Source organism: Emys orbicularis, chromosome 6 (genome assembly GCF_028017835.1).
Source record: "Emys orbicularis isolate rEmyOrb1 chromosome 6, rEmyOrb1.hap1, whole genome shotgun sequence".
In the NCBI taxonomy this organism is placed as follows: domain Eukaryota; kingdom Metazoa; phylum Chordata; order Testudines; family Emydidae; genus Emys; species Emys orbicularis.
This window is the reverse complement of record NC_088688.1, coordinates 82,645,395-82,653,827: the sequence shown is the minus strand read 5'-3', so window position 1 is coordinate 82,653,827 and position 8,433 is coordinate 82,645,395.

Genomic DNA, 8,433 nt, shown 5'->3' with positions numbered 1-8,433 from the left:
TAGGAGTCCTTGTGGTACCTTAGAGACTAACCAATTTATTCGGGCATAAACTTTCGTGAGCTAATGCATGCATCCGATAAGTGGGTTTTAGCCCACAAAAGCTCATGCCCAAATAAATTGGTTAGTCTCTAAGGTGCCACAAGGACTCCTAGTTGTTTTTGCTGATACAGACTAACACGGCTACCACTGAAACCTGTCGTCATACATTGCAATGTGGCTCTATGTGCTACTCCAGGCTCCTTGTGCATAAATTAAACTGCACCTTTAATGCACCAGGCCCACGCCAACTTGCCCTTAAACCAGCTGAAACACTTGTATGGATGTCAATGGGAGTTGGGTCAGACCTTGAAGTAAAATTAGTGAGTTGTATCAAGCATCTGAGAACTATACACTGTGCTGGGCTCTTTAAGTTTTGTATCCCATAACAGGGCTCCTGGGGGGGGGGGGGGGGGGATATTTTCAATGAGATTTTAAATTATGTTCTTAAAAGTTTTCAGAGTCATTAGAACCCTAGGGATCCTAAAACCACCACACTAAATGACATGAAAATGGTATATTTTGCTATTTTTTTTGGTGAAGAAACCATTCAGTTTTCAAACTCATAACTGGAAAGTCATCAGTTTCCAGCCAATTAACAGGTGCACAGCTGCTTTTTACTCCCTAGCCAGTATTTAACTCTGCTTATACTTAATTTCCATTTCCTAAGAAATTGTGGTCATCTAGATAATTAAGACTTATTTTGTCAGAACTGATTTGGGAGGAGTGCATCATTTCCTTTTGTTTATAAAAAACAACCAAAAAAAAAAAAAAAGAAAAGAAATCCAGAGCATACATCTTTTCTTTTCAGCATGAGAGAACATTCAGATGGGTACTGAGGAAGAACCTCAGAGTTGAAGCACCTGCCGTATTTTTGATCACTGAAAATTACAGACACAGAATTAAATTCTGCCTTGGAAAAATATTTACAGCTCCTCGGCTAACTTCAAGAGGAATTATACCCACTCATATCAGGAGTCAGGACTGTTTTGACTTCATAGATATCAAAGATTCCTTTTTGTCTGTTTACCAACATTTGCAACATATGCCAGTGGAAGTGATTCTTGGTTCTAAGAATTCTAGCGCTTTTTGTTAACAGGAAAATTTAATGCATTGACAACCTGCAAAAGGAGTTGAGCAATGAGGTGGCAAACTTTGCAGATGAGACAAAATTATTTAGGTTAGTCAAGGCCAGAAAAGACTCTGAGAAGCTTCAGAGGCACCTAACCAAGCTAGGTGAATAGGCAACATGATGTTGGTAAATCCTAAATGTAAAGTAATCAACATTGAAGGGGAAAAATTAAACTACTCATACAATTTGATTCTGGATTCTAAATTAATTGTGTCAACTCAGGAAAAGAACCTGAGTATCAGAAACCTCTGTAGAACTATGCCCAATGTGCAGTTGTAGAAAACAAAGCAAACAAAATATTAAGAATGGGAGAGAGAATAATACAGTATAGAAAATATTATAATGCCATTATATACATCAGTGGTTCACCCTCACTTGGAATAGAGTGTTCTGTTTTGGTAACCATCTAAAAAAGGACATTGCAGAATTAGAGGCGGTTCAGAGGTGGACGATGGCACTGATATGAGAAATGGAAAAATTCTTATGGAGAGAGATTGAACAGAGCACTATTATTTACCTGAGAAAGGAGATGAGTAAGAAGAGACATAATAAAAGCATACAAAATAATATTATGGAGAAGGTAGACTGGGAGCTTCTTTTCTTCATCTCACACTACAAGAACAAGGACACTGAAGCTGAAAAGTAACAAATTCAAAACTGATAAATTATAGTTTACATACTTATATAGCCCCCATTACTGTAGTAGCTGAGTACCTCACAATCTTTAATGTATTTATCCTCACAGCACCCCTATGAGGTAGGGATGCACAATTATTCCCATTTTACTGATAAGGAATTGAGAGATTAAGGCCCAGATCCTCAAAGGTATTTAGGTATCTAATTTCCATTGAGTTTAATGGGAGTTAGGTGCTTAAATACCTTTGAGGATCTGGGCCTAAATGACTTGCTGAAGGCCATGGAGGACGGTTAACATAGCAGGGAACTGAACCCTAGTTCACTCAAGTAGCAGGCTGGTAGCCTGATTACCTAACCATCCTTCACACAATATGTAATGTGACTGTGGAACTCTGACATAGGATGACATTTCTGCTAGGACTTCAATAAGACTGAAAGAGAGAGTGGACATTTATGTGGATAGCATGAGTTTCCAGAGTTATAATAATTAATGCTAAAAAGGTGTTTTGGAAGGGATATAAACAGGGCCGGCTCCAGGGTTTTGGCCGCCCCAAGCAGCCAAAAAAAAAAAAAAGCCGCGATCGCGATCTGCGGCGGCAATTCGGCGGAAGGTCCTTCGCTCCGAGCGGGAGTGAGGGACCGTCCGCCGAATTGCCGGACCTGCCGCCCCTCTCCGGAGTGGCCGCCCCAAGCACCTGCTTGCCAAGCTGGTGCCTGGAGCCGGCCCTGGATATAAAATGTCATGCTTCAGGGTTTTAGCCATGTCCAACTATTACACAAGGCTTTCATAGGGGCAGAATCTCAAGCATCTATCTCCCTTCTGTGGGATTTTTTGGACTGTCCTCTGAAGCAGCTTGTAGTAACCACTGTAGAGACAGAAGATTGGAATAGGTGGATCACAGATCTGATCCAGTATGCCTATGTTCCTACACTGTATATGCTTGTATCTAAGTACTCTTCAACATGTAATGGAAGTCTGAGCTTTCTTTTCTGTATGCTATAACCCTGACCTGATCACTTCTAGGGCAGGATCTTTTAGTCATCACACCAAATAGTTCTTTATTTCTTTGCTTGAGACTATCAACTATCACCCCATTCCTACAACTGTCTCTATATAGGTACCTCCTGTGCCCACTCAGAGCCCCACTGAAGTCAAGGTACTTTGTGCGAGCACAGGAGTTTGCCCATGCAGAGCCAGTTGCCAGACTGGGGCTTATAAAATCAGTTAATACCAATTGTCATGGGGCTGGTTTTTATTATGTGGACACCTCTCCACTAGAAAGAGAAGTGAGACTGACAGCTCATGGATCATCAAACAATCATAAAATGATAGCAATTATGGGGTGCTAGCAACTGCACTAGATACAGATCAGTGACTGAGAGGTAGAAAGCTCTGTCATTTCATTAATTATCTATTAAGCCATCAAGTGGCCCTATCATCACCTTTTTCTGAGAAAGGGAAAATGTTATTACTTTTCTTCTTCTCACATCAAAACACCTGAATCCAGTGATTGACTCCATGTGAGTCTAATTATAGGAAAGCATACAATGAACCTAAAGGTGTCTCTGTCACTCTGATTTTCATTCATGGATGCAATTTTTAATTTAGAAAATTAATTTCTCTAACAGAAATAGACAGTTATCTTTCTAAGATATGTCAAACTTTATGGTGTGTAAGCCATTAAGTGTTGTACTTGTAATGTGTTAGTTAAGAATCAGTTGTCATTTTCTTTATACACCTAATATTTTTAGTGGTTTATAGCTGAGTTAAAAAAATAGCCAGAGGCTGAATCTTTTGATAGGATTAATTGAGGATGGAATAGGAACTGTAATTCCTTAATCATCTTTGCAGCTTTAAGTTAGACTTTTTAAATAGATAATTATATTCCTTTGTTTAATTATAATTGCATACGATATATACGTAACAGTCTGTCAGCATTTCCATTATCATCTTCTCTTTTCAGGAGATTATTCCCTTTGTGGGAAATTTACTTTGAGTTAAAATTTGTTAAATAGGAGCAGATACATTATTTTAACAATTTATTACTAACATTGAAGGAATCATTTTTAATAATCATGAAAAAATTTTTGGAAAACTTCCTGAAATATGTTGAGTAAATTATTCAATGAACATAGCCCTATCCTGGAATACGATCCACTAAGAGGTGCAAGCATCTTTTTCATCAAATACAATTGCAGGTTCAAGGGCCACATTAGTGAATTATTCAACTATTCATAAAAACTGGGTGAATAACAGAAATATTTTTGACTATTTTTAAGCTATTGCAAAATTAAATAAGTAGTTTGATAAGAATTATTTAACCAGGTCTGTTTATTACATTTAAAAAAATGCTGCTGCACATTTAGATCAATGTTTTTAAATTATGTTGGTTTATCATCTTTTTTTGAGCTACTAATATCCAGTAAATAATAGAGGCTAAGGACTCCAATGAAATCAGTGGGACTACTTACAGAGCATACTGTTAAATACATGAATAAGTTTTGTAGGATCAGGGCCTTAAATAAGTATTTATGTAATATATGATCTATCATTTTGTATCTAATCAATTATGTCCATTTTTATGTTCTTTCCTTAAAGACGTTTTAATCCTATAAAATAAAAAAAGTAAGTTTAACAACATCTTTGTTAAAATAACATTCACTGTCTGACAAACATAGAAAAGCAAGGAAATTAAAAGCTGAGGCAGGAATTCTGTCCTTATCTTACCCCTTTACAACTAAGCAAAGCAGTACCCTTAGGACATATATGTACCAAAATACCTGCATACACTGGGGTGAGGTAAAGGACAGAATGTCAGCCCACGGTTCTTTGATTTGTTTGGTCAGACCTTTCTTTTTAGTGCCCCAGGACATATTACTAGACAGCCACTAAGGAAGGAGTATGACAAGTTCTGCTTTTTTACACCATCTTCAAATAACTGAAGTAACTCAAGATTTACAGTGGTCTGAGAACAGAATTCTGCCAACTATTCTCTCCATAGTTATGGTTAAATCACATATTTCCCTTACAAGAGTATATAATGATCCTATATATAAGAATTTTTATGGAAAGTGTTAGAAAAATCAAACCAGGGCTTTGCAAACTATGAAGGTTAAAAATTAGGTGGACTGTGTTTTTTTGTTTTAGCTTTTGGAATGTTTTCTAATATTTTTAAACTTTTCATCTCTAAAAGCAGCTTCACCTAGAAATTATGTTTGTTAATCTCAGTGAGGTGTGGTGCATTTGTCTAATTTTGTGGTTGGAAGATGGACCAATTTGCAGGACTAAAATGCTAAGATTTTTCTCAAAATCTCCTGTCAGTGCTAGCAATGATGGGAATGCTAATGTAGACCAGCTGCCAGTGCCATTTTGTCATCTAAGGCCTTGTCTATACTACACAGTTTTGTCGACAAAAGTCAGCTTTCGTCAACAAAACCGTGGAGGTGTACATACTGAAATGCTCTTCCTGCCGATGTAACTCCTCTGCTATGCCAACATAATAAAACCATCTTGACAAGTGGCATAGAGCTTTTTGTAATGTAGTTAGAGTGACGCAGCGTCAGTGTAGACACCTCACTTGGTTATATCGCCCTAATTGGCCTCCAGGAGGTGAATGCCCATCATGACTGCTCTGGTCAGTGGTTTGAACTCTGCTGCCCTGAAGGTACACGAGTATACATCTCCTCCCCCCACACACACATATAAAGGCCCGTGAATTTTTGAAATTTCTCTTCCTGTTTGCTCAGCATGCACAGTTGACACAGCATCTTCCCAGCTGACCATGCTGGCTTTCCGCAGCAGAGGTGCTCCTGCGTGGAGCACACCAGAGCTGTTTAATCTGCTGAGTCTATGGGGAGAGGAGGCTGTGCAGTCACAGCTTCGCACCAGCCATAGGAATTTTGATACCTACAGGCTGATTGCTAATGGCATGCAGGAGACGGGGCACAAAAAGGACACGCAACAGTGTCATAATAAAATCAAAGAGCTGAGGCAGGCATGCCAGAAGACAAGGGAGGCCAACCATTGCTCTGATACGGCGCCACAGAAATGAGGAGCAGCACGCCATCCTCAGCGGATGGCAGTGATCCCACTTCCACTGCCAAGAGTCCCGTGGATACTTCAGGGGGACTGGAGGCAGTGGCCAGCGGACTCAACGCTGATGAGGAAGTAGTGGATGAGGAGGTGGAGCTGGAGGACGATGTGGAGCACACGGCAAGGGTTGTCTGGTGTTTTGGCGAGTCAGGACCTCTTTTTTCCACTCTGGAGGAGTCTAGCTAGTCCCAGCACTCCAGCTCTGGCACACAGGATGCAGGAGAGGGGAGTTCCGGTAAGTGCTCATTTTGCTCAAGTGCTCATACTGCCTGGTGAGAGGAAACTAAGCTCTCATGTACTTTGTTATATGGTAGAGGAAGGATAAGGGACAGAAATTAACAACAGAGTGGAGCCTGTCCATCTACTCAATGGAGCCATGGCAGAAAAGTTTGTTAATGTACATGGGGATGTCTTGGGAATCCTCCATAGTGATCTCTAGGAAACATTCCGGTAGATATTCTGCAATCTTTTGCTAAAGGTTCCGTGGGAGAGCTGCCTGTTTCTCCCACTGCTGTGTCACCCAGCAATTATTTCTGGAGGGACCAGAGTGGCATATGGAGCTGGTCTGAAACCACACGCATATAGGAGATGCTCCCTTGCTTAGGATGCATGCTTAGGAGTGAGATATTGGATTCTATTACCCTAGCCAGTGGAAAAGGGTACCAGTATTCACAATAGGCTCCCTAGTGGGTTATTAACCCCCCTTCGCAAACCACCCATTGTCCCTTCCTGCCCTTTCCCTCTTGCCCACCACCTCCTTCCCTGTGAACGCACCATAATTAGGGCTCACGACGACCTGTGTATTAGCCAAGGGACAGTGAGAAAGAGGTATGTGTAACTTTTGTGATTCACAGCAGTAAGCGCACTCACAATACTGTCTCTATTCATTGTTTCTTTGCCTTCTGCAGATGTGCCCTTGAGAATGCACTCCTCCACAGCGGCTTAGTGCCTCTATTAGATAAGGTGGCGACCGAGGAAGAGTAAGGAGGATCTGTTTCGCGAGGTGCTGCAGTCAACAGATGCAGCACAGAGCGAAACAAGAGTGTGGAGGGAGACAATTAATGAAAGACTTAGGCTGGATAGACAGGAAAGTACACAGGCACAGTAGCAGATGATAAAGCTCCTCGAACACCAGAGATATTGAAGTCCCTCATTAGCCTGCATTTGCAGCAATCTGTGTCTGACTTCTCCTCCAGCCACTACAGAACTGCTGTCCATGCTCTTCTCAAATTCCCCCCAGCGCATTCCTTGCACATACCCGATCCTCACAGTACCCCGTGCACTCCACGCCTGGGGACTGGTTTCACAATGAAAGTTGGAGTTACAGCCAGCTGCGAGAGCCCTAACTGCGAGACTGTTCTTCTTTGTCATGTCCCCTGTTTGACCAAAAGTTTGTGTTTGATTCTGTTATTAAACTTGAGTCTTTGAAATAAAATAAATCTTAATTTGTGAAATACTTACATGCATACATCGCTCAGTCTTAACATTGAGACACATTGGCTATAGGTAGGACTATTTGCTCCTTACAATTAACACTCAAGAAGCAAGTAATTTATGGTGGCAACTAAATATTGCCTCGCCAAATGCACCACATACAGACACATGACTGGCAATCATTGTCAAAATGAACAGGAGTACTTGTGGCACCTTAGAAACTAACAAATTTATTTGATCATAAGCTTTCGTGGGCTACAGCCCACTTCTTCGGAGCTCAAAATGCTCTTTCAAAGCCTCTCTGATTCAAATAGCCTCCTGCTGTGGCCCTCTAATTGCCCTTGTATCTGGCTGCTCAAAATCAGCAGCCAGCTGATCAGCTTCAGCGGCCCACCCTGGGGAAAACTTTCCCCCTTTTGATTTGCAAATATTATGGAGAGTACAGCAGGCTGCAATGGCCAATGGAATATTTTCCTCATTGAGGCCTAACGGGCCAAAAAGACAGTGCCAGAGACATTTTAATTGGCCAAAGGCACATTCAACCATCATTCGGCACCTGCTGAGCCTGTTGCTGAAGCGCTCCTTGCTGCTATCTAGGTTTCTGGTGTAAGGCTTCATGAGCCCTGGGAGTAAGGGGTACGTGGGGTGTCCAAAGTCCCTATGGGTATTTTCACACCCCCCCCCCATTGGAATCTTCTGGAAAGAAGGTCCTAGCATGCAACTTTCTATACAGTTCAGTGTTCCAAAAAATGCGTGCACCTTCCCTGACCATCCTGCACTGATGCCAGTGAAACGGCTGTGGTGATCTAGCAGCGCCTGATAGACCATGGAGAAGTAGCCCTTTGAGTTGATGTACTCCAATGCAAGACGGTTGGGGGCCAAAATTGGGATATGTGTTCCATCTATTGTCCCTCTGCAGTTAGGGAATCCCATTGCCTCAAAACCATCAATTATTTCCTGCACATTACCGAGAGTCACAGTCCTTGGTAGCAGGACCTGCACACTTACATCACCGCAGCCCCCACAGTGGACTTTCAAACTCCAAACTGATTCACAGCTGACCAGTAGCAGTCTGGAGTTGCCAGCTTCCACACAGTGATCG